Source organism: Nomascus leucogenys, chromosome 13 (assembly GCF_006542625.1).
Source record: "Nomascus leucogenys isolate Asia chromosome 13, Asia_NLE_v1, whole genome shotgun sequence".
Lineage (NCBI taxonomy): Eukaryota > Metazoa > Chordata > Mammalia > Primates > Hylobatidae > Nomascus > Nomascus leucogenys.
This window is the reverse complement of record NC_044393.1, coordinates 4,698,170-4,722,285: the sequence shown is the minus strand read 5'-3', so window position 1 is coordinate 4,722,285 and position 24,116 is coordinate 4,698,170.

The window sequence follows — 24,116 nt, the reverse complement described above, 5'->3', positions numbered from 1 at the left end:
AATTCTTAGCGATGTTGAACAACGGGGCCACGTTTTCACTGTGCTGGGCCCCACACATGTGCGGCTGGGCCCAAATACAGAACCTGGCTGCCACACCTGGTTTGTGCCTCCATGAAAATGTCCTTCCCTCCGTCATACAAATGTGTTCCATCCTATTTCTCAGATGATTTCGTGGCAGCATTTTCTTTTTTTTCTTATTTACCCAGCCTTTTAAAGTATGGTATAACATGTGACCAGCAAAGTTTACAAATTGTATGAGATGACTTTTTAACATATGGCCCAACTCTTGTAAAAGTATTAAAACTTCCATCCCCCACAGAAGGTTCCTGGCACATCTTTGGAGTCACCTGGCCAAGAATCCACCAACCTGATCGCTATCACCATGGGCACTATTTCACCTCAGAAAGATTTTCTTTTGTTTTTTTTTTCCTTTTCTCTTTTTTTTTTTTTTTTTTTGTGACTGAGTCTCACTCTGTCTCCAGGCTGGAGTGCAGTGGCGTGATCTCGGCTCACTGCAACCTCCGCCTCCTGGATTCAAGTGATTCTTCTGCCTCAGCTTCCCTGGTAGCTGGGATTACAAGTGCCTGCCACCACACCCGGCTAATTTTTTGTATTTTTAGTATAGATGGGGTTTCGCCATGTTGGCCAGGCTGGTCTCAAACTTGTGATCTGCCCGCCTTGGCCTCCCAAAGCACCGAGATTACAGGCATGAGCCACCGTGCCCAGTCAAAGATTTTCTTTTTTTTTTTTTTTTTTTGACAGTCTCACTCTCGTAGCCCAGGCTGGAGTGCAGTGGCATACGCTCACTGCAGCCTCTGCCTCTCAGGTTCAAGTGATTCTCCTGCCTTAGCCTCCCGAGTAGCTGGGACAATAGGTGCCCACCACCACGCCTGACTAATTTTTGTATTTTTAGTAGAGACGGGGTTTCACCATGTTGGCCAGGATGGTCTCGAACTCCTGACGTCAGGTTATCCACCTGTCTCGCCCTCCCAAAGTGCTGGGATTATGGCATGAGCCACTGTGCCCAGCCAAGATTTTCTTATATAATTTCCCAACTACTCTTGTGGGTTATTCAGGCCCCTGGGAATCCAGGAAATCCTAAGGGGAGAAATAAAACATAGAACTTCAAGTAACTCTCACTATGGCAAAAGCACCTAAAGTTGAAAGATGTTCTAAGTCTTTCAAATAATGTAAGACATAATTCCATTTTGGAGGTGCATTTCTGCAATGAGATTCTTGGGTCTTTTAGGCGGTGCTTTCAGGCATCTGGAATCATATATTTTGAGATGATAGATTATCTTAAATTATCTTAATTGTTTCATTAACATGAACTTGATATAAAGTAGCCTCTTGAAGTGCATTGTAAGGAGGGAAAAGAGATTAATAACCTAATCAAGCATTTGGAAACAACTGACATGCCTCATGGAGAGAGTACTCTAAAAATTTCATTTAAAAATGTAATTATATTGATTGGAAAGATGGATTTCTTTGTTTCAGAGAGCAGATCTTATAGTTTGAGAGCATTTAGCTGAATTGATAGAATTATATTTAAAATGCTATCTTCTTAATTGCATCAAAATGTAATTTTCAGGCTTTTACTGCAGAAAGAGTTGGGTTTCTGGAGACTTCTGCCCTTTTAATGTTGATTTCCAGTGACCACTGGTGTTCCTGGGAACAAGAAACATGAAAACAAAAGGACTTATATTTATGATATTTTAGTTCAGAGCCAACCTTGTGGTAGAGAAGGTGGCTGTGACCTTTGTAGGTGGGGGTGCAGGTGTGAGGGGATAAGGAGAGGGCGCTCTGCCAAAGCTCTTCAAGGAATGCACCCCAACTCTGGGTCCTCGGTGACCTCAACCTTCCTCCCTGGATGCTGCCTTTTCTTTCTGGAGTAAGACCTTGGCATATTTTTAAAAATCTTCTTGGCAGTGTCAGATTTTCATTATTTGAGGGAGGTTGCATTTTTGGAAACAAGTCATTTGGAGCTAAGACTAGGTCATGATACGCAGGGAAATATCACTCTGAGATAATATTCCAGACAATGAGTCAAGTCCCCAAAGCCGAGGCTGTTCTTCTCACATGGCTTCAAAAGCCCTCGGACTTTCGTCCTGAGGGTCCCCTTCCTCCGGGCCATGCACGCATGAAGATGTTCAAGCACCTTGTTGCAAATAGCTGCATAAACAAACAAGGAAACAAACTGGAAAACCACCTAAATGCCTCGGACTGGGCCTTGCGGAGGCTCCTGCCGCCTGTGCCCCACAAGAGATTTTCACTAGAAAGACGCTGAGAGATATGAAAACATTTCTGAGAGAATGTCGGGTGGGGGGATCCCAAGAATCAAACTGTAAGTACACACGACAGCTGCAAAAATCAAATGAGCTGCTGCGTCAGGGTGATGGGATTGGGGGACTTTTCCTCTTGTTTTCACCTAAAACTGTGTCTTAATGAAAACGAAAATCCAAAGAACAAAAAGAAGCATGTAAAAAGGTTCTGTAAAGAGCAGGCTCCTATGCAAATGTATTTCTGAAAGTGAAATAACAAGGGTTGGGCCGGTGATGTTGTCTTTAGATGCTGTCTCAGAATATATCATAATCTCTTAAGGTGACCTTGGCTGGAGAAGACAGTGTCTTTGGAAGCATATGTTTCCTTACATTACTTACCAAGAGTAAGAAATAGCATTTGTGGCGTTTACAGAGAATGTTCCTGCAAAATAACTCACCCTGTCCTGTGCAACCCAGAGAGGCTATTGCTCCTATCTCTACAGGAAAGGGGGGGAAAAGGGATGCTGGGAATACCCTAGATGATGTTACTGAGGGTTCACAGCAACAGGATGGGACCCCAAGTAAGTAGTCTGTCTCCCCATCTGAGGCCTCATCAGGGAGAAAAGGACTTGAGAAGATACCAGTCTGTTCTATCCTCTGACACAGGGAGGCTCTCTTGTCTACACCCCCTCCCCATAGGTTTCCCAATTTTCTTCAAAATTGGTTTCACTCAATCCCCATGGCATCCCTCAAAATGCCTGCTGACTATTTGACCTGACTACCCCTTGCAGGTAGGAGATGAAATCCAAATTTGAAGTCAGGAGATCACAAACTCAAATTCCTACAGAAATCAGAGCTAGGGATGACAGTCCCTGTTCTCATATTAAATACACAGGAATCCTCTTTACTCTTTCATAGAAAGGTCTATTCCCTAATTTTTTCTCAAAACATGAAGCTCTTTTGATTTATCTGTTCCCATTATTTACAAAGCCTGAGATAAAGAGAGATATTCATCTAATTTGAGAAAAGCACCATACAACCAACTGATAATTGGCAAGAAAAAATAGACTCAGGGAAACAATAGAGAATGGTGGGGATAGTGGCGAAATTGGAGTGGTCACATTTTATCCAAAGGGAGCTCAGTTACAACTGATAGCTGCCATGTGAAAAAAAAAAGACCCTATGTTGTTATGTTTTCCTATTTTCAAGAAGAACCTGGAGACCCAAATATGAGAAATTTCCCAATTTTAAAGTATATCGAAAGAGAGAGTCTCATTTTGAAGAATTTCAAGAAATTATATCAATTAAGTGTCTTGGTTTAGGTTTCCCCAGAAACAGACCATGAGACAAGGACTCAAAGACAAATGGTCTATTTGGGAGACAATCTTAGGAAATACCCCTGGGAGAGTGGGAAGGGAGAGTGGGGGAGGAGAAGAAGAACAGATATGCTCTCGAACAGGTAACTTCTGGAAGCAGCAAAAGTTCAGATTGCTCAGAGATGGTATAGAACAGTGCTTTCCAAACGGTCTATGGTGAAAGATTTGTTTCTGTTGCCAAGCCATGGAGGGTTGATATTTTTGTAAAATAAAAAATGGGAACAGGCCGGGTGTGGTGGCTCACACCTGTAATCCCAGCACTTTGGGAGGCCAAGGCGGGAGGATCACAAGGTCAGGAGTTTGAGACCAGCCTGGCCAATATGGTGAAATCCCATCTCTACTAAAATACAAAAATTAGCCGAGTGTGGTGGCAGGCGCCTGTGGTGCCAGCTACTTGGGAGGCTGAGGCAGGAGAATTGCTTGAACCCAGGAGGCGGAGGTTGCAGGGAGCCGAGACCACGCCACTCCACTCTAGCCTGGGTGACAGAGCGAGATTCTGTCCCCCACCCCACACCAAAAAAAAAAAAAAAAGGAACAAAGCCATAGAAAATATAAGCCCCATTTAAAAATTATTAATTTGCTTCAACAGTTGTAAATTCATGTTCCAAATTGCTGTAAAAGTTTCTAAATGCTGGTGCTCAATTTCAGTACTTAGCCCATCACAGGCTGGTAATAAACAGCTGAGAAAACCAGCCCACACTGATGCGGGACCTACGCTTGGAGTACTGGGACAGGTGCAGATAGCTCATGACTATCCCATCTGAGGGAGGAGGAACCTGGGGTATTTATCCACCCCGTCCTGCTTGCACACGATTAGGGGCTGTTTCCAGGGGCAATTCCATGTGTTCTAGGTAGGCCGGGGATTCCTGCAGCCAAACAGCCCCGCAGTTGAGAGTTGCAAGGAATGCTGGAAGCAGCCTTTCGGGGTAGAGGTGAGTGCTAAGGGAATGTGGACGGGGCAGCAACAGCAACTGCTAACTGAAAGTCGTGATTCATCTCCGCTGCATCGCCATGGTTCTCAAAGTGTGGCACCTGGGCTGGTAGTGCCAGCATCACCTGGGAACTTGTTTAGAAACGCAAATTCACAGGCCCCACTCCAGACCTACCGAAGCAGAACCTGTGAGGGTGGAAGCCCAACCATGTGGATTTTGACAAGCCTCCCAGAGAATTCTAATATATGCTCAAGTTTGAGAACCACAGCTCGATTGCATTTTAAAGCAATTAGGCCAAGGAGAGATATGCTTGTTCTTACATAAAACCAATATGACCTTAACTAGCATTGGCTCCTTTCTTTCAACAGGCTCAAAGTGAACTCATTTTCTTAAGAATTGCATTGTTTAAATAAATATAAAGTTTAAACTGTATATTTCCTGTCCCTAAACCATGCCAATAAGTCCAATGCATACAAATCACTTTAAAATCCACCCATGGAGATCCGTCCTCAGCGATGTTGCTAGAATCACTCCTCTGTTAGATATCAATAGTGGCAGATGATAAACTCTCTTCTGCAATGCGACACCTTCTTTACTAATAGACCATTAAGCTGTCTGAATCAGAGTTTCACTGATTAAACAGGAAATGCCATCTGTAGAGTCTGGTATCCTTCCAGGGTCTGCAAAGGATGGGACCCAGACAAAAAATAAAAAGCCTTTCCTTTGCTCAACTTTTAAAACAATTATTCTTATTTTTCAAGGCGTATTCATATAAACAAAGACAGCCTGGTCCTAACCTATGAAATAGGCCAAATAATAGTAGGGGTGTCAGTATTCTGGGGACAAGGAAACAGCAGCAGGATGAGGAGGGACTTGCTGGGTGTGCGTGTTTGCTGAGGGTGGGGTCCTACCTCCCCACCTCCCCACCTCTCCACCTCCTTCCCCACCCCTTCCCCACCTAGTGCTGTTTATTTCCTTTAACAAGAACCAGAACTTGGATGGTTCTGCTCAAACATAGCAGCTCTGACACCCCCAGAAAGGCTGGGAAACATAGAAGTTCTGTTTAGCTTTCTGTCCCCGCTGTCGTGAAATAGCCCCTAGTGAATGAAATTCTGCGCACAGCTTCACCACCCAGTGGAGCGTCACCTGCTCTAGGCCTCACCTCCCAGGTGGTCAGGGTTTGTTGATACCTTGGTGTCACCAACGAGTCTGATGAAGACAGAAGATTTTAATTAAGTAGATAATTGCTCCTGAGAATAGAAATGCAGACGGAAGCACAACAAATGTGCTTTGCTGTTTGTAGACATTTGTCAAGTTTAAGTGAATGGGCCACATTAATTTGAAGGTTTAATTTCTTGGCATTTGTGGCTGTCTCTGTTAAAGTGGTTCTCATCTGGGGTGATTTTGGCCTCCCCCTCTCCCCCACTATGGGTACACTGGAAAATGTCTGGGGAAGTTTTTGGTTGTCACAAGCAGGGGATGGGGAGGTTGCTGATATTGAGTGGACGGAGATCAGGGATGCTGCTATACATCCTGCAATGCACAGACTTTCACCACAGAGAATGATCTGACCCAGGCTAAGAAACGCTGCTCACGTGTATACATATGTAACAAACCTGCACGTTGTGCACATGTACCCTAAAACTTAAAGTATAATAATAAAAAAAAGAAAGAAAGAAATGCTGCTCTATGGCTTTAAGACAGTACAATTTTTCACAATCGATCATAATAAACAAAACACACTAGAAAAATAGAAGAAGTTGGGGGAGGGATTTTTAGCATTAAAAGTACAGATTTGCTATAAGTGAAGCTGGATGTCTTGGTTTTGCCCCTCTTTGCCTGAGGAAGGGTTATGCCCGCTGAGAGTTCATTAGTTAGTATTTTTCGGGTCTATTTTAGGCAACCAACCAACAAATTTATTTTTTTAATGAAAGTCTAAACCCTCACCTTAGGCGAGCTGTATTGAAATATGGATTAGGCTGCGCAGGCTCTTCTTGCTCTGGCCAGCCGCTGGCCTGAAGAAGAAGCTAACCTTGCTCACTGGAACAGTTCAGCTGCCTTTGATGGATTTTTATTGAGTGTCTACTCTGTTAGCCACCACAGAGCTACTGTTAGGCTGGGGGGAACTGGGAAAGAAGAGGTTCAGGCCAAGTAAAAAGTAGAATGTCAGAAGGAGACCAGCGAGGAGCTAATAGGGGTGAGACTCAGAGGAGCTGAGGAGGGAGAGAAAGGGAGAGGCAGGGTCAGGAAGGTCTTCCATGAGCCCCGGCCCCCAAGAACACCAGGTTTCTACCAAGGCACAACTACTCCAAAGCCCTAGAGAAAATTCTCTGAAGTCACGTGTGGTAGAAATTTCACTGGAATTCAGAAGTGGGTCTATTTGGTTTCCTTCTTTCTACTCCTTCATCCTTCTACCTGCTTTCCAAAACACTGGCACCAAGAAGAAAACAAAAGTCTCCGATGCACAAGCTCCCTAGAGCCCAGAAGCAGGTCTTCCAGTTTCTTAATTGGAGACATAAAGGCAATCATGCCTGCCTCCTTCCTCCTGTAGAAAGGAATACATTTTGGTAAACTATTTGAAGATGCACAGGAAGACGCAATCATTCCCGGCTGAAATGGACCATTGCAGACGCACCTCATGAAACACATCTCATCTGCCCCCTCTCATAATCAGATTATTAGTGTGAAAATGGAGCCCAAGTGCCCAGTTAGGGATATACAATAATGTTAATAATATTTATGATGTCTAGAGGGCCTTCCTTTGGTCTGGTGGTTGGGAAAGGGGTTGGAGTGCTTCTAACATAATCTTCACAGCAGAAACCTGGGTCTCACCAAGAGAAGATGCCCTGAGACAGACGCTTTCCTGAGAGTCCACGAAGGAATGACGCTCCTTTCCTCTACTGGGCAGACCCAGTCACTCCTACTTCCAAGCATGTGGCTGGGACAGCCCCGTTTTCCAAGGAGCTGGTGTGATGGTTTTTGACCTGATACTAGTGACTTGGTTCCAGTTGTTTCCTGAATGTTTTTACAGAAATAACCAATGTATTTCCAGTGCAGCGTTCTATCTTAGCCGACAAAACAAGAGGTGAGGCTCAGCCTGGAGTGATTCCATTCAACCGGATGGGTACAAGATACAGGCCAATTTGGTTACTGTCCTGGAAGAGATTTCATCTAGAGGCGGCTAAACAGGAAACTGGAATTTCTCTCCTCTCAAATGATTCATTATCGCCACAACATCTTAATAAAACAGACAAGGGGTCAGTAATTCGAGCTCAGTAATTAAATGGAAAAAGAACAGCTTAGTGCAACGGTTGAGCACCGTAATAGATTCCGACATATAATGACATATAAATGAAGGGAAGGGGAGTGGGGATGACAAGGTAGATGAGATATTAGACAGCTGGCCCCGAGCTTGTCATTTTCCAGTTGGTGCAGAACGGGGTTTTGTTCAGGTAAAATGGCTTTTGTTGGCCGGGGCCACTGTTGGGGCCTTTGACAGGCGGCCCAGGCAATTTCATTTATCCAGATTATAAGACAATTAAATGAAAATGAAATGTTTGTGTATTTCCATTTCTTTTAATACTGGCAAATGCGAAGTTTCCTAAGAAGCTTGCCTGGAAAAAGAAATTCATCTCAGCTTTCAAAGTGGGTGGAGTGGAGAAGTAAAATTCCTCCTGTGACTTTGGGGGCTATACGAGGAAGAAGGAATTTCACAGGAAAATGGAAAGAAAGAAAAAAAAAAAACCTCCAGCTGTCATCTTCACTGTGCTTATCTGTCGCCTAATTATAAGATTGAGAGGACATTGCCCCAGGCAGTGAAGGGCTTGGTTTAAGAAAGAGAGCTGTAAGGATGCTTGGTCTACCTAAATAATAGGCTTTGTCAAATACCTGTGGAGCGGGTGAGCTGTCATTCCAGGAGCTGGTTTTCCAGCACTCTGAACTGTCTTGTGCCTTCCAGCAGCCCTGCTCTGTAATTAAACAGCCAACCTGGAGATTAGGGGCTCCTGTGAAGGAAGTCATTGCGGGTACCGCACATGTCTGTAGCTAGAACCCAATTTTATGGGCCTTCTGGTTGTCAAGTTTTGCTATCATTTTCCCTTTCCTCTTCAGAGATCATCACACAAACAATTTCATTTGTCTTTCATGCAGAGAGAGGAATAGCAGGTTTAACAGTCCTGAACACCCATCTATGGTTATCTCAGCGTTCTTTATCTCTGAGTCAGGGGAATTTTCTACCTGTTGACATTCATGTCTTCCCAAATGCCCTGGCGACTCCTGTTCTCAGGGCCACCCAGTGCCACTGCCACGACTTCCAACAGATGGTTGTTTCTTCCTATACCTCTGTCCTGGCCCCAGCTGTCTAGTCAGGTCCTTTCTCCCTTCCAGGGTTGGAAAGTACTTCTGCCTACAATTTTCCAAGCCTTGAGCATGTTAATCAGTTGCTCCAGATCTGCTGGTTGAATTTTAGGCCACCAGCACAGAGCACAATGGCTGGACTCAGGTGTCAGATGTCCAAAGAGGGGCAAGGGCTGCGAGAACCTGGCGTGGTACAGCACAATGAAAATATTGAGTGCCAGTCAGGTCTTGCGGCCTAGGCACTTGCTTTACAGCAAGCTAATTATTTTATCGGTTTCCTCTGTATGTGGCAAAGGACGGTGGAGCTGGAGGAAGCACTTCGATTCTTCTGTTCTATCAGGGTTCAAGTTGATGCACAGACACCAGAAACCTCACCAGGACTCTCTCCTTCTTAGACAGGGAAGGGATGAGAGTCTCGTAAATGGAGTCCTGGTCAAACTCTGGCTTACCATGGCCCACTGGGACCAGAGACTCTCCAGGGTCACTGCCTGGTCTGGTGTGGGTGCATATTTTGGGCTGCCGTGCCCGGCAGGTGGAGCCATCCCACATCAGCTCTGTGTTCTGTGAGGTAAGAGCACTCTCAGTGGGGAAGGTCAAGTGTTCCCTCGGCAGCTTCAGCCCCTCTGGTCCAGCTATCCCATCTCAGGAGGTGGGTTGTGATGAGTACCACCCTTAAAAATCTAAAAGATTCAGGGATGAGGGTCCCCTTCATATCTCTGTGTGCTTCACCTATCTAGCCCCTGCAGAAATGGAATGAGTTCTGCAGGATGACCGTAGACCACCATAAGCTCGCCCAGGTAGTATAGTATCCCTGACTCAGCTTCTGTGCCTGAGGCGTTACTCTTGCGAGAACAAATGAATTTGGCCTTAGGTACGTGATCTGCAGTCACTGATGGAGCCAATGAGTTCTTTTCAATTCCAATCAGAAAAGAAGACCAGAAATAGTCTGCATTATCCTGAGATGGACAACAGTATGCCTTTACCGTTTTACTCGTAAGTTTGCCAGTTAACCCTCCCGCCCTCTGTCATAATAAAAATCCAGACCATCAGGAAATCCCTAGGATATCACCTTGATCTGTCACACTGATGACATGATCTTGATCAGGTCAGAAAAGCAAAAGGTGGTGGCTGACATGCTGCGGCCCTTGGAAAGCCACACATGCTTCAGAGGGTTGGAGATAAACCTTATGAAGATACAGGGGCCTGTTATATCTCTGAAACTTTTAAGGGTCTGGTGGTCAGAGGCGTGCCAAGACATTCTCGTCAAAGTAAAAGACAGAGAACAGCACCTCTGGCTGCACCTAGTAAGAACTGACTCGGCCAGGCGCAGTAGCTCACGCCTGTAATCTCGGCACTTCGGGAGGCTGAGGTGGGAGGATCACCTGAGGTCAGGAATTTGAGACCAGCCTGGCCAGCATGGGGAAACCCTGTCTCTACTAAAAATACAAAAATTATCCGGGCACGGTGGCGGGTGCCTGTAATCCCAGCTACTCAGGTGGCTGAGGCAGGAGAATCGCTTGAACCCAGGAGGCGGACGTCGCAGTGAGCTGAGATCGTACCATTGCCCTCCAGCCTGGGCGACAGAGCGAAACTCCATCTCAAAAAGAAAAAAAAAAAAAAAAGAACTGATTCCTGTTGTGCCTTAGTAGAGATGGAATGCCCAACCACGGGACACCGTGTGACTAGGAACAGCATGTGACTAGAGGTCACGCCTGCCCATCCTGGGGTGTGTCCTGTCCTCGCTGAGACATGTGGTTGAGTGGGCCCAGCAATGGTCCATCATCAAATGGAGGTGGCACAGGATAAAGCGCAAGCAGGACCAGAAGCTACCAGCAAGCCACATGGGCAGGTGGCTCAAAGCCTTTTGCCTCTGCTGTGCCACTCCCATTTTCCAATGAAAGCCCCCTTTGAGGGAGGCCTTGCTGCCTGGCTGCCAGCAGGGCAGTCTGTAGAGAGCCTTGAGCTGACATTTCCTCCAGGGTCAGCCTCAGCTGTGGAGAGCTGCACCCCCTAGTCTCTCCTTTCTGGGGGCCAATGACATGAGGTGACTAGGCAAAGCTTGGCCATGTCAGACTGATGAGGACCACCCTGACCGCAAAGCTGTGTCTCATGCACTTCGCTGGATGCACCAGGGTGTTGGGGGCCTGCATAGTTCACCTCTTCCCTCTGCCCAAGGCTGCCACCACCCTCCTCCTTTAACAAGTGCTGATCTTGGATCATCATCTCCCACTCCACGTTCCTTTTCAGCATCTGCTTCTGGAAAACAACCTTCCCAGAGACCCAGCAATAGATCAGTGATGTAAACCTCCACAAATGTTCTCCTTGCTCAAATAACAGGTCTGTGTAGCTGAATCATTTGGTGAGATGGTTTCATTTCCAGGCTGGTGATGGCTCTGCCATCTGCAATACTTGGGTTCCAAGGGTATCCTGCTCATTTCTCTGCCAGCCCATGGAGGTAGGGGTGGAGAATGTGAAAGGGAGATGCATCTGCTTCTTAAATGCTTTGGCTTCAAACTGACACACTTCACAGGGCCACATTCACTGCATAGGGGGTGGGGCAGCCCTGGTTGGGTGCCATCTGCTGCCCACATGGTCTCCCCTTGGTCTCGTATGGGTCGTGGCAGAAGCTGACATTGATGCTAGCAAGTGAATGTAAGCTGTATGTTTGGAAGATGATCCTAGGAAACACTAGGAGAGGATGGAGAATGACAGGGAGGGAGGGAGGAGACCCATAATAGGTGTGTTTTCAAGCAAGTTGCCGCCTTGTACAAGCAGAGTTCACACCAGCGTAACTCAGGGAGGAGGCAGGGTAGACCACGCCTGAAGTCAGCCCCCCAGGAAGGAGGTAACCGCATCACCCACTGACCCTCCGCTCATGGTCACTTGAGGCTGACCCCGGCAGCATCAACTCTCTGGTCCTTTGGGTGTTCTCTGTGTGGAGAGTGGCAGTGACTCAGCCGGCAGCCCTCAGCCTGTGGGTGCAAGCGCAGGGAGGAAACGCCGCATTAGCCTCGCGCTCTTAGTATGGAAGGGAAGATAAATTTTGGTGGACAGTTAGCCCAATATTACCTACTTAATATTGTTCTTCGAAGGTGCTCACTTAAAAGTGGATTTACTTTTTGAAGTATTTGGGCTCCTTCCTTCCCTGCCTCCCTCCCTCTCTTCCTTCCTCCTTCCTTCCTTCCTTCCTTCCTTCCTTCCTTCCTTCCTTCCCCACCCCTTTCCTCCTTCCCTTTCTCCCCACTCCTTCCCTTCCCCTCCCCCGTCCCTCCCCTCCCCTCCCTCCCTCCTTCCTTCCTTCTTCCCTCTCTCCCTCCCTTTCTTCCCTCCCTCCCTCCCTTCCTCCCTTCCTTCCTTCCCTCCCTCCCTCCCTCTTTCCTTCCTTCCTTCCCCACCCCTTTCCTCCTTCCCTTTCTCCCCGCTCCTTCCCTTCCCCTCCCCATCCCTCCCCTCCCCTCCCTCCCTCCTTCCTTCCTTCCTTCTTCCCTCCCTCCCTCCCTTCCTCCCTCCCTCCCTTCCCTTCCTCCCTCCCTCCCTCCCTCCCTCCCTCTTCCTTCCTTCCTTCCTTCCTTCCTTCCTTCCTTCCTTCCTTCCTTCTTTCCCTCCTTCCTTCCAAAGCACTATGTTCCAGGCACTGTGCCAACTACCCAGATTGTAGCAGTGCAGGAGGCTCAGGACCAGTCCTCAGAAATTCTTGTTTGATACAGAATGACAGAAGAGTTAGGTTGAAGTCCATGGTAAATTCCGTAGAACTGAGGGGATACCCATGACCTTTCCGTGAATTTTTTAAATACACATTTTATTTGTAAACAAGGCATCTCCAAATACTGTTTTTTGTTGTTGTTGTTATTCAGGAAAAATGCACACGTGCAAGTGGAAATGATCTCTGTGTTCACGTGCGTCTGTGAATACATGCCTGTGCCTGTGTGTGCCCGTGCATGTGTGTCTGTGCACACGTGCCTGTGCCTGTGTGTGCTCATGCGTGTGTGTGCACACGTGCCTGTGCCTGCGTGTGCCCGTGCATGTGTGTCTGTGTGCACGTGCCTGTGCCTGCGTGTGCCCGTGCATGTATGTCTGTGTGCACGTGCCTGTGCTTGTGTGTGCTCGTGCGTGTGTGTCTGTGGCATGGTGACACTGTGGTCCTGGGGAGTCCTGCACATCAAAAGGCCAGTGGAGGAGTGGTTTGCTTTGCCTTTGAAGAGCCTTTCTGCCTCTTGAATGCAAACACAGCCTATCCACCTTTCCTCCAACTTTAATAATAGTTTTGTGAAAGCCCCAGGGACTCTTTGCCTTGCCTAACCTTCAAACCAGATTTACAGTCAAGGAATGTTAGACATGAATTAATTACCCCACTAAATACAAGCAAGACACAAGTGCACATAAAAGGGAAGAGAGAGGTCCTTATCTCCTGTACAGAAAAGGTTACCAGAAAACGCTGCTGCATGATTCCTCCTGCCGTCTCACCTCCAATGCACTGGGAAGCCACCTGCTCCGAGTCATTTTCTAAGGAGAATCCTTCCCTCCCCCGACTCTCCCCTCGGCTCCAGATCCACAACCCTGCATCCAGTCATGGATCCCTCACTTTCAAGGAGGCAGAGGGGCAAAGCCGCTGTCTTTTCTATTCTGGGATGGGGTTTTAATGGCCTGTTGTTGCAGATGTGATTTTTCTGCTATTAGTTCTAGCTTCTGAGGAGGTAAATGCTTTGTGTTGTGTTAAAGCTGCTGTGCATTTTGTCTTTTAAATTGACTTTGCCTCAGCTGTGATTTCACCAACTCCATCAGTGCCATCTCTGGAAACTTCTCAGAGAAAAAATAAAAAAGTTCAAAACAAACAGACAATGCAAAACCAAACAGCTCTTCATTGCCAGTCCTCCTGTGAACTGGCATGACTTGGGATGCCTTAAGTCTATGGGGATTAAAGAAAAAAGAGAATGTTAATTGCTCCCTTTTCAATTTGACTTGAAACTTATATGATAGATAAAAGTATTTGACTTGAAACTTCCATGATAGATAAAAACACTTTAAATACACACACACACACACACATACACACACAGACACACACACACACACACACACACACAGAAATTGGTACCAAATCTTTTTCACATCAAACTGCACTTTCAAAGTTATGCTTGTAAATAAATGCTAGAAAAGTAACTTCATGGCTGAGGGCAATGTTATGACAATTCTGTAGACTTGGCCCCTTTAGAATGAAAGTTTCAAGACGTGACAAAAAAACAATGGTGGCGAGATGGGGGAGAAAAAAAGGCCCCTGGAGCCACAGTTTATTCAACATATTGAATCCAGATTTCATAAACCACAAAAATGTCATCCCAGAGAGCATATGCAGAAATATGTTTGCTTCAGAACTTCTAAAGTGGAAACTGAAATATACAATGAAGACAGTTAGACGAAATTTGGAAAATATCAAACCCAGGAGACCTAGGGCAGCTTTAGTCTGGGACAGCTCGGAAGGGGATTCATGCCTGTATACGTGGGTTGGAGCGGGGTGGTGTTCCTAAATGAAGGACTGCAACTGCCTGGAATGATAGGATCCAGAAGTATTTGAATCAATTAAGTCAGGGAGAGTAGAACTTTTTTGAAAATCTGCAATGTTGCTTTGTAGGTTTTTAAAAAATCGAATCTTGATAATTCCATGTCCAGGTGACACTGACTGTGCTAGGCGGCTTTGCCTTCCAATTCCCCATGCCAAGGTCAGTCTTGTGGGATGTTTGCAGCCACAAGGGAGGGAATAGCGGTTTGTAAAGTTTGGCCTGGACACAAATCAGGAGGGAGACCCTCCATGGGCATGCATTTGGAAATTCAGGCTGACCCAACCTAGTTGGGGGTGGGGGAGCCCAGGGCAGAAGAGACACAATGGGGTGGTGTGGGGAAAGGCCCAGGGGTCAGCGGCCTGGCTCCAGATCACGTCTTCCTTCCTCTCTCACTATGGTTCCTTCAACTTCTTGGAGTCTATTTATTTGCCTTCACTATAAATGGGGAAACGATGGCTGCTTTTGCAGCTTGTGGTGAGGTTTACAGAGCAAGCCTGTGGAGTGAGCTTTTTAAGAAATTGGTTTGCTTGGTAATTACTGTGGTCCTTTGAATAACCCCTCATTCTCAGACCCCTAGAATCACTTGTCTCTTTTGTATTGACCAGGTCACTTCTAGAAGGCAGCGTTTTCATAAGCCACCCTAAGCATTGCTGAGGTTGACGGGGGGCATGGCTGTTGACTCCTGTGCTGAGCACCACACAGGGAGTATCTTAGGGAATCCTCACTGCAAAACAGGGGGCGTGCTGTCTTCAAGTTTTGAGTGAGGAAACTAAGTCACAAAGAAGTCTGAAAGATCACACCTTGAGGAAGGGGTCTATCTCTGTTGTGCAACATCGTGCCCAACTCTGTGGTCCCCACAGTAGCTACCAGCCCTAGGAGTTACTTACATGTAAATGAACTAACATTTAATTTAAAATTCCATTCCTTCATCACAACAGCCACATTTCAAGTGCTCAAAAGCCACACAAAGCCCACGGCTCCCATACTGGTTAGCGCTGATGTGGACCATCTCCATCACTGTGGAAAGTTCCACGGAACTGCACGAGTCCTTCCATTTAAATCCCAACTAAGGGACAGAGGGCTTATAAAACAGGGTAAATTTGGTAGTGATTATTCACATGTGAAAAAAGAATTGTAGTCTCCCAAAACAAGTTGCCCAAATGACTTCTGTTCACCAGAGGATTGAAAAGTCTATTTCCAGATCATTAACTGCTTGACAGAAGAGGTTGTTCAGGGAGAGGGGAGGGAGTTGGTGATGAGGCTCTGGAGAACATCTTCAAATATTGGGAAATGCTTTTTCATGACAAGGGTCCAAAATGCAGATGGAGCAGAGTCCTCCTCTGAAGGGGACACCGTCAGGCCAGCAGGTTCCAGGTCGTCCTCAGCATTTTCCTCCAACTGGATTTCAGCCATAAAAATGGGATGCCCAGCTTCACAGAGCAGGTCAGTAGTGAGTCTGGAATGTTCCATCTGCAGACTCCCACCTCTCTCCCCACCTGGCTTCTGGTCCTGGCTTGACCACCAACTTGCTGTGTGACCTTGAGCCTTTGACTTTCCATGCCTCCACCTCCCCATCTGTAGATGAGAAGGCTGGGTAGCTCTGCAGCACCCTACGCATCCCCTTCCATACCTTTTCTCGGTCACTCATTATTTGTGTGAGGTGAGGGCAGAGCTCAGAGCATGAGCAAGACAGCATGACCCACTCATCCCACGCTGTTGACAGCAGGACCAACTCATTCAATGCTGTTGAGATGCCTACCTGTCTGCCAAGTTCTCCAAGCCGGCCAAGTGTGAGGTGCTTGTGGGTGAATGATAACCTGGGTGAGCCACTGAGTTCGCCTTAGGGTTCAGTGTCCCTGGGAGTAGAGTAGGAGCTGGGGATTCTTGTTTAAGAAGAAATGCTCTCAGGAGCCACCCGTAAGGGAACGAAAGAGAGGGCTGGAAAAAAAGCCAATCAAAGAGGTGGGTTCAGGAGGATCCACTCAGCCCCACCCCACAGCAAAGTCTGGAGCCTGGAATGCTCCTCAAAGTCTCTCCACTCCTGAGTCCCAGAGATGAGAGACCTAGGCTGGTAGACTCCCCCCATCAGGTAGTCACTGACTGCTCATTCATTCATTCCATATCTCAATATTCCCCACCCCTGTAGAGGAGGAGATACAGCTTCTCAGCCACCCCCAGGCGAGGTGGCTTCCACTGGCCAATGGCAGTCTTCCAAAGATCGGTGCCTGTGTGAGCCATGAGTTGTCGTGGGGAGGGAGCGAGTGTATCAGGCACGTAATGGAGCTTTGGGCGGACACCCATCGCTTCCCCCACACAGTTCTAGCATCTTTGTTTTCACGATTCTTCTATTGTTGAAAGGCAAGGAAAGGGCATTTGATTTCTGTTTGAACTTCTCTCACTCCAGGTTCTTGGTTTGGCTTTGCCTTTTTTCAAGTAGAGGTACATTTTAATTTCTTCCACTGTTTATTGCGGTCCCTCAAATATCAGTGATATCTCCTCCCCGGGAAGAAATGAAGCCATCTGGTTTTGTCCCCAGCTAGCTGTGCCATGATAAATGACAGCTCAAAGGTTTCAGCCAGCACAGAGCACAGTGGAAAGTCGCCTCATTAACAAAGTGTATCATTGCATGTTCTGGAACAATCCATCTCAAAGGGGGCTGCATTAATTAGGAATATTTTCATTCAGCATGAAGCTATGGTAGAACATTTGGCCGAATGGAAACAGGAAAGAGATACCCAATTGCCCAGTTCACCAACATGCTTTACAAAGCCTTGGTATTTAAATGTCTCTAAATAGACATTGCATTTGGCTTGATGCAATCTCTCCGTTTAAGATTCCCATTTAAAACTTTTGCCTTATACATGCGATACTTTTCTCATTAGTGAAAGTGTTTCCTTCTAAGAAGGAAAGGTGGTCAGGGAGGTTGAAAAGAATTCTTTCCTTGCCAGACCAGAAAGAAAGGAAAGGTTTTGAAAGACTTACTGTTTTTTTGTTTTGTTTTGTTTTGTTTTGTTTTTGAGACGGAGTCTTGCTCTGTCACCAGGCTGGGGTTCAGTGGCGCAATCTCGGCTCACTGCAACCTCTGCCTCCTGGGTTCAAGTGATTCTCCTGCCTCAGACTCCCAAGTAGCTGGGACTACAGGCACGCATCACCACTCCCAGCTATTGAAAGACTTACTCTTACCTTTTATGATACACTAGGCTTGTGTCTGTGTCTCAGCAGCTGAGAGAAGCCTCTGGCTTCAGCTTATCCATCTTCAAAGCCTCAGATGTCTCCATGGCCTGGAAGTAGCCAAATTAAATCTGACAATGATTAGGAGAGTAAGAATGTTACAGTACATGCTCTTCCTAAGGCCGGAATTAGGTCTGGGTTGCCCCTGGCTTCCCGTTTGTAGCACAGATACATTGGAAGTGGTGTTGGAAACAGCTCAGTAGGTAGACCATGAGTTGGGAGTTCAGATGGACCTGAATTCAATATCCCAGTGCTGCCACTTATTGGCTGTGGATTTTGGATAATTCATTTAACCTCTGAGCCTCAATTTCTTGCTCTGTAAAATGGGAAAAATAATATAAATCTTATAGCATTGCTATGACAATTAAGTGTGCAGAGTAAATGCTTAATACACATTAGCTATCATTATTGTTAATGACAATATTACTGGCCTAAGGTTCCCATAGGGCTCAAAGGCAAAGTCCTCGAAGAAGGGTCCTCCTTCCTGGAGGGAGTTTATTTCACATGTATTTTCTGGAGCTTTCTCATCAGAGGGTATTGACATTTCAGTTTCTGGTCTTCACCTCAGAGAAGAGAGTGTGGGTGGGAAGACCCCTCCTGGGAGCTGGGCTTGTCTTGACTCCTACTCGGGGGAGTTCCATACTAAGTAGAGAGGTCAGCTTTCTTTACGGAAACTCAGCCTTCTCCCTGGACTGGGCAGCTCAGAACAACACAGGCTGCAAGAGAGCTTTTGTGTCTTTCTCCGGAAGGCAACAAGGCTAAGAATGTAAGAGTATAGGTCAGTTGGTGACCCCAGAGCTCAGAATTCTAGTGGACTCTGATGGTCCTGCTGATAAGATGTAATGAATGTTAAAAAAAAAAAAAATCTAGAGATAAGGGTTAAAGAAGATTCCCACGCCAATCACTTTCCCTCCCAATTGCGGGAGAGAAAGACGTAGAATATAATATCATAAGATTTAGAAGATGATAAAATAACCTTGCCTTTTCTCCTCCTTGGGTGAAATTTCTTCCATTTTTGGACCCGTTTCTACTTCGCTTACCAGCTCACATATGTCTGCATGGGTTTAATTAGGATGAAACATCCATGATTCAGCACACTCTTTGGCAAATGAGGGAAATAAACACAGAAATAAAGACAGGAAACCACACTTGCATGCAAGTCTTGATCACCTGGGATTCATGGCAAATCTTCCCCTGGGGCTCTCAAGGTTGTGTACGATACAGATTTAAAGAGGGAAGCAGGAGATGGCCTGGAAGGGGCAGCGAGGCTCCGGTGATGAGACTCCCTGCCTGGAGAACGAACGCAGAAGTTCCCAGGAGGGAGAAGTTCCTCGTACCCCACGCGCTTCTGCCCTGCTGACCAATGTCGTTTTTTTTTGCAAGAAGGAAAAGGCAATTAAAAGTGCTTTCAGACACTCGTCTAATGGATCAAACAATTAAATTCAACATGTGTCTTTTTAGCTCAGATATTTTGTTGAAACATAATGAGCATTTACCTCTTATTGTAAATGAAATATTCTTCAAGGCTGCCATAATTTGGAGAAGGGGATTCATGAGGAGCTTTTCAGCTTAGCCAGGCACAGGGTGGCATGTGACTGTCACGGTAACTAACTCAGCAGAGGTCTGAGCAGATTGTAGGGCCTCAGAGGACGGACTCAGGGCATGGTGTGAAACAGAGGAGGCGCCCTGAGAATTTGTGAATGTAGGAAGAATGCATGGGAAGGCGGCCTTTTTAATTTGCCTGTTTCCTAACCAGATCCTTTCCTTCCCTTGGAGTTAGGAAGTTTTTAGAGGATTCTGAAATGAATCAAGGCACACTATTAGAATGATACCATCTACAGGACACGGAGGCCCTTGCTTCTCTGAGTGTGGAGGGAAGATACTCTTGGTGCTTCTTATTACTCATTTCTGGCTTCTTTGGAGAGAGCCTAAGAGTTGTTCCCATCTCCTGTGAGCAAAGGAGGCTACATGTCTGGGTGAAGCTGTAGAAGCACCCAGGCTCAGAATTACAGAAGCAGGGGTTCTCTATTGCATCCCAGGGGAAAATGATTCATGACAAAGCCATTTCCAGACACAGAGCTATACATGTTTCTCATTCTTACCGTTAATATTCATGTTTTATTGAAAAGAAAAGTGAAAAACAGATTGATCTTTTTCCTCCAAGAAGGACCCAGTTTTTGTCTATAAAGGCATGAGATGTTTATAGAACTTCCTGGGAGTTTCCCTGAAATAAATCCTGAAGGACAACAAAGCCATTAAAAAATGGAGTCAATGATATGATTTTAAAAGCAACATGTGGGCCAGGCGTGGTGGCTCACTCCTGTAATCCCAGCACTTTAGGAGGCTGAGGTGGGTGGATCACAAGGTCAGGAGATGGAGACCCTCCTGAACAACATGGTGAAACCCCGTCTCTACTAAAAATACAAAAATTAGCTGGGCCTGGTGGCAAGTGCCTGTAATCCCAGCTACTCGGGAGGTTGAGGAAGGAGAATCGCTTGAACCTGGGAGTGGGAGGTTGCAGTGAGCCAAGATCATGCCACTGCACTCCAGTGTGGTGACAGAGCGAGACTCCATCTAAAAAAAAAAAAAAGCAACATGTAATACCCACAAAATGGAAACAAATGAGATTTTACTCTCAGATAAACAGATGTCCAATGTACATGTTTATCTATGAGGGTTCATGCAATAAACAAATAGCAGAACACTTGTTCACTCACCTAGAAGCTAACATGTATTGAGCATCTACTGCGTGTCAAGTCCTTGCTGAGTTCCAGGGATGTGCCTGTGAGAGAGACACCTTGACCTTCTCAGAGCTCACAGCATAGCGGAGGAGAAGAATGATGAAGTGAGGTGCCCATGTGTCAAAAGAGGAATATAAATGAATGGGTGGTGGGTTCTTCTGGGTATGGGGGATGTGGTTTGGAGAGACTCAGAACTGGGGAGAAGCTTGAATTGGATGGAGAAGGAGTCTCCCCTTCTGGGCAGAGCAAGCAGCACAGAGGCATGGCCACATTGGACGCGGGGAAGGAATGGCAGGTCAACACTGTGTGGGAGCAGAAGGATGGAAGAGCTGGGACAAACTCACAAGGAGCCTTGGAAACCATGCTAGGACTTTAGGCTTCACTGTGGAGGCAGCAAGCGGTTAACGAAGCCCACAAACTCATGTAGAATGTGAGCTGTTCTTCATTTTTGAGTGTTCACTCCAGGCGGGGTGAAAATCGGACCAGAAAGGGCAGAGACTGGGCCCTGGGAAGTCAGATAGAGGCTTTGGCAAGAGACAGTTGCCAAGATGAAACTGGCCCAGATGAAACTCCCTGATCTCCTGACTTTGACACATGTCAGCACACATCTCTCATCTTCTAATGAGAGGCAACAGAAGAGAGGTGTAGGGAAGGGGCATCTCCCCATCAGCAGCATTTCTGACCCCACCCTATCTAGGAAATCCAGAGAAATAGCACGGGAAGTGGTGAGAGGGGGATGAGGCCTCTCTACATGGAGGAAACCCAGGAAGAGAGGGCCTGGACTCCCTTCTCTCCATCCTCTGAGATTGGCTTTCTGGAGATGAAGAGAAGGGTGAAGAAGCCCTGGTGTGATTTCTCAGGGGATGAGCTGCAAGAATAGGTAGGATCCTTGCAGGACCAGTGTTGCTAGTGGAGATGGAGGTCTTAGGAGAATCATTTCATCGCCCTGGATAGAGTGGCTGCCCGTAATGAACATGACGCTCTTCAATTCACACTGAATACATTAATTGATGGAGAAGCACATGGCAGGATGCATACATTCCTCATTGATATGCGTCATTGGAAACCAAGAACTAATATGGAAAAAGATTGAGCATCTTCAGCAGCCCCCAGGTAATCATGAGGCACGAGCAAATCCAGAGGTAGCCTTGGGAAATGTTCCAATCCCCTTTCCCCTTGCTGCTGCTGCTGCTGCTACTTTAATTTTAAAAAGCTATTGATGGCCTGGCTCAAAGATCCCTGTTTTTCTATTCAAGCAGCTTTTTTGAAGTTTGGAAAATAGAAAATACTCCCCTGGGTATAAAGAACACACATTTCAAGAACGAGTAACCTGGCAAAGTGAAATTAAAAAGTTGGCCCTAGATACCACAGTTATCAGACACAGTGTTTTATTATCCAGGTTCTTAAAAGTAAGTGCTAAGTAAAGGTTTCTTCCAGCAGTATGCACAGAGGACTATTAGCTTGCTCTCAGATTCAGTCTTCTGGCGCTTCTCAGACATTGCCCCCAACACCTGCTCAGCTGAATACCTGATATTGCTTGTTTTCCTCTCTCCACCTTCTCTCTCCCTGAGCAATCAAAGCCCAAATACTTGTCATTTGCCCTCTGACATAGCTAAGATTTAAAATGTCAACAATATCTGAAATATAAAACAAATCCACTGCTTCTAAAACAACAACCACAAAAAGCCACTAATAGTCACAGAGTGTCCCTGTCAGTCCCTATTTATGAGACACTAATGCATTCCCACCACATATGTGGACCCTGGGGCAGCTGGGGAATGGGAGAAGCTATGCCATGATATAGGGTGACAGATGATGGACTGACACTTAGAAGTTGAGTGTTTTTTGAATTTCACAGGAAACAATGATTGCTCTTGGCATGGAGACACTTGGATCTCCTTTCTCTCCTGAGGATATAGTTGTCCTCAGACTGGGTTGGAGCAAACATTCAGCCAGGGATGAATTTATGACTTCAGCTCACACAAGGTGTGATACATTTGCACATAGCCAATTAGCGTCGGGCTCCTCTAGCGGATGTCCAGATACACCCTCAGGTCCTCAAAAAACTTCCAAAAGACAGCTGGATGTGAAGCCTGAATGCCCCAGTTGGAAAAAGCCTCCACTATTTACTGGCTCTATTATTCAGAGGGCAAGCTAAGCCATCTTGTGGCCTCACTTTCCTCGTTTATAGAAGGAATTAACACGGTTTACATGTGTGTCAAGATCACACGAAAGCATGAACACGCAAGTTCCCGGCATGGTGTCCAGCCTTCCTGCCTCTCTCCAGCCCTCCCTTTCTTATTTGTTCACTCATCCATCCATCCATCGTGAACTCCCGAGCATATACCACACATCCACACATCATGCTGTCACTGGGCACAGAGCTGTGAACAAGAGAGATTGTCTCTGGCCGTGTGCAACTCACAGACTGAAGAGGAGAGAGAACTTTTCCAGTCTTTGCTGGGAAGAGAGCAAAGCAGCGATGCTTCAGAGAGCACCGGGCAGGAGAGCCGGGAGTAGTCAAGGCCGGCCGCTGTGGGGTGGGAGAGAGGGGACAGTAGTGTTAAGACCCCTGCAAGGGCATCTTTTGAGCACCCCATCTGTACCAGACATCCTGCCAGCCTCTGAAAACAACATTGATTAAAAAGAATATCTGTGGCTGCCACCCTCATGAAGTTCACAGTCTAGTGGGAGATATGGCTGTTACCCAAAGAATCACACAAAGAAGTAGAAAATGATGAGATTGGTGTGGGCAAAAAGAGGGGCTCGGTACCAAGATGGCCTATGCTAGGGGGATTTGGCCCATTAAAGGGTCTGGGAACATGGCCCTGAAGCAACTGTGTTTGAGCTGAGCCATAAAGGTGGAGTATGGTCAGGGCAGAGGGAACCACTAGGCCAGGAGTGCCTGGGATGTAGGGCAGTGAAGGCCCTGAAAGGAGGTAGAGGGCAGGGTGCGGCTGAAGGAGGTGCAGGTATAGGGGAGCCTTGTGGGAAAGCCTGGCCAGGCCGGCTGCCCAGGACTGGGCCAGGCTAACAATGCAGCATGGTTCTGCAGATTGCAGGAGGCGGCCTGGGTGCTGAGTAGCGCATGAGCCACCCGAGCATCGGGGAAGGTGCATCTGCCCTCAGAAGGCAGGCAGAGTCCTTCTCTAGTCTCTTTTGCTCCGTTTCCCATCTTACCCCTCCTTGTCTTCCCTGGGTCGGGAAGGACCGAAGGGGGCCCAGCCCAGTGAGTTGGGGAGCCCAAGGTGGAGGTGACTGCCACCTTAGTTTGCTGCCCTAAAGGTACTGCCCCCGGGATTCCCTTCCAGGGGCATCTTATGTGTGTGACTGTGTTCTGCTCCTTCCTGGTCACCTCAGTGGTACCGCCCTGCAGACACTGGAGTACATTTCACTGATGGCAGGACAACCTAGGTTGAAAATTAGTTTTTGCAGCAATGTTTATAAAGTAAAAGATTGAAAACCCTGGGTCATGTCCATCAGTAGGAAATGGGTTGAACAGCTCATAGCAGGACTTCTTAACTCCGGCATTATTGACATTTGTGGGGTGGGGAATTCCCTGTGGTGTGGCCTGTCCTGTGCATTGCAGGATATTTAGTAGCATCCTGGAGGGCAGAATCACCCCCCAGTTGAGAACCACTGGATTAAGATTCATGTACGC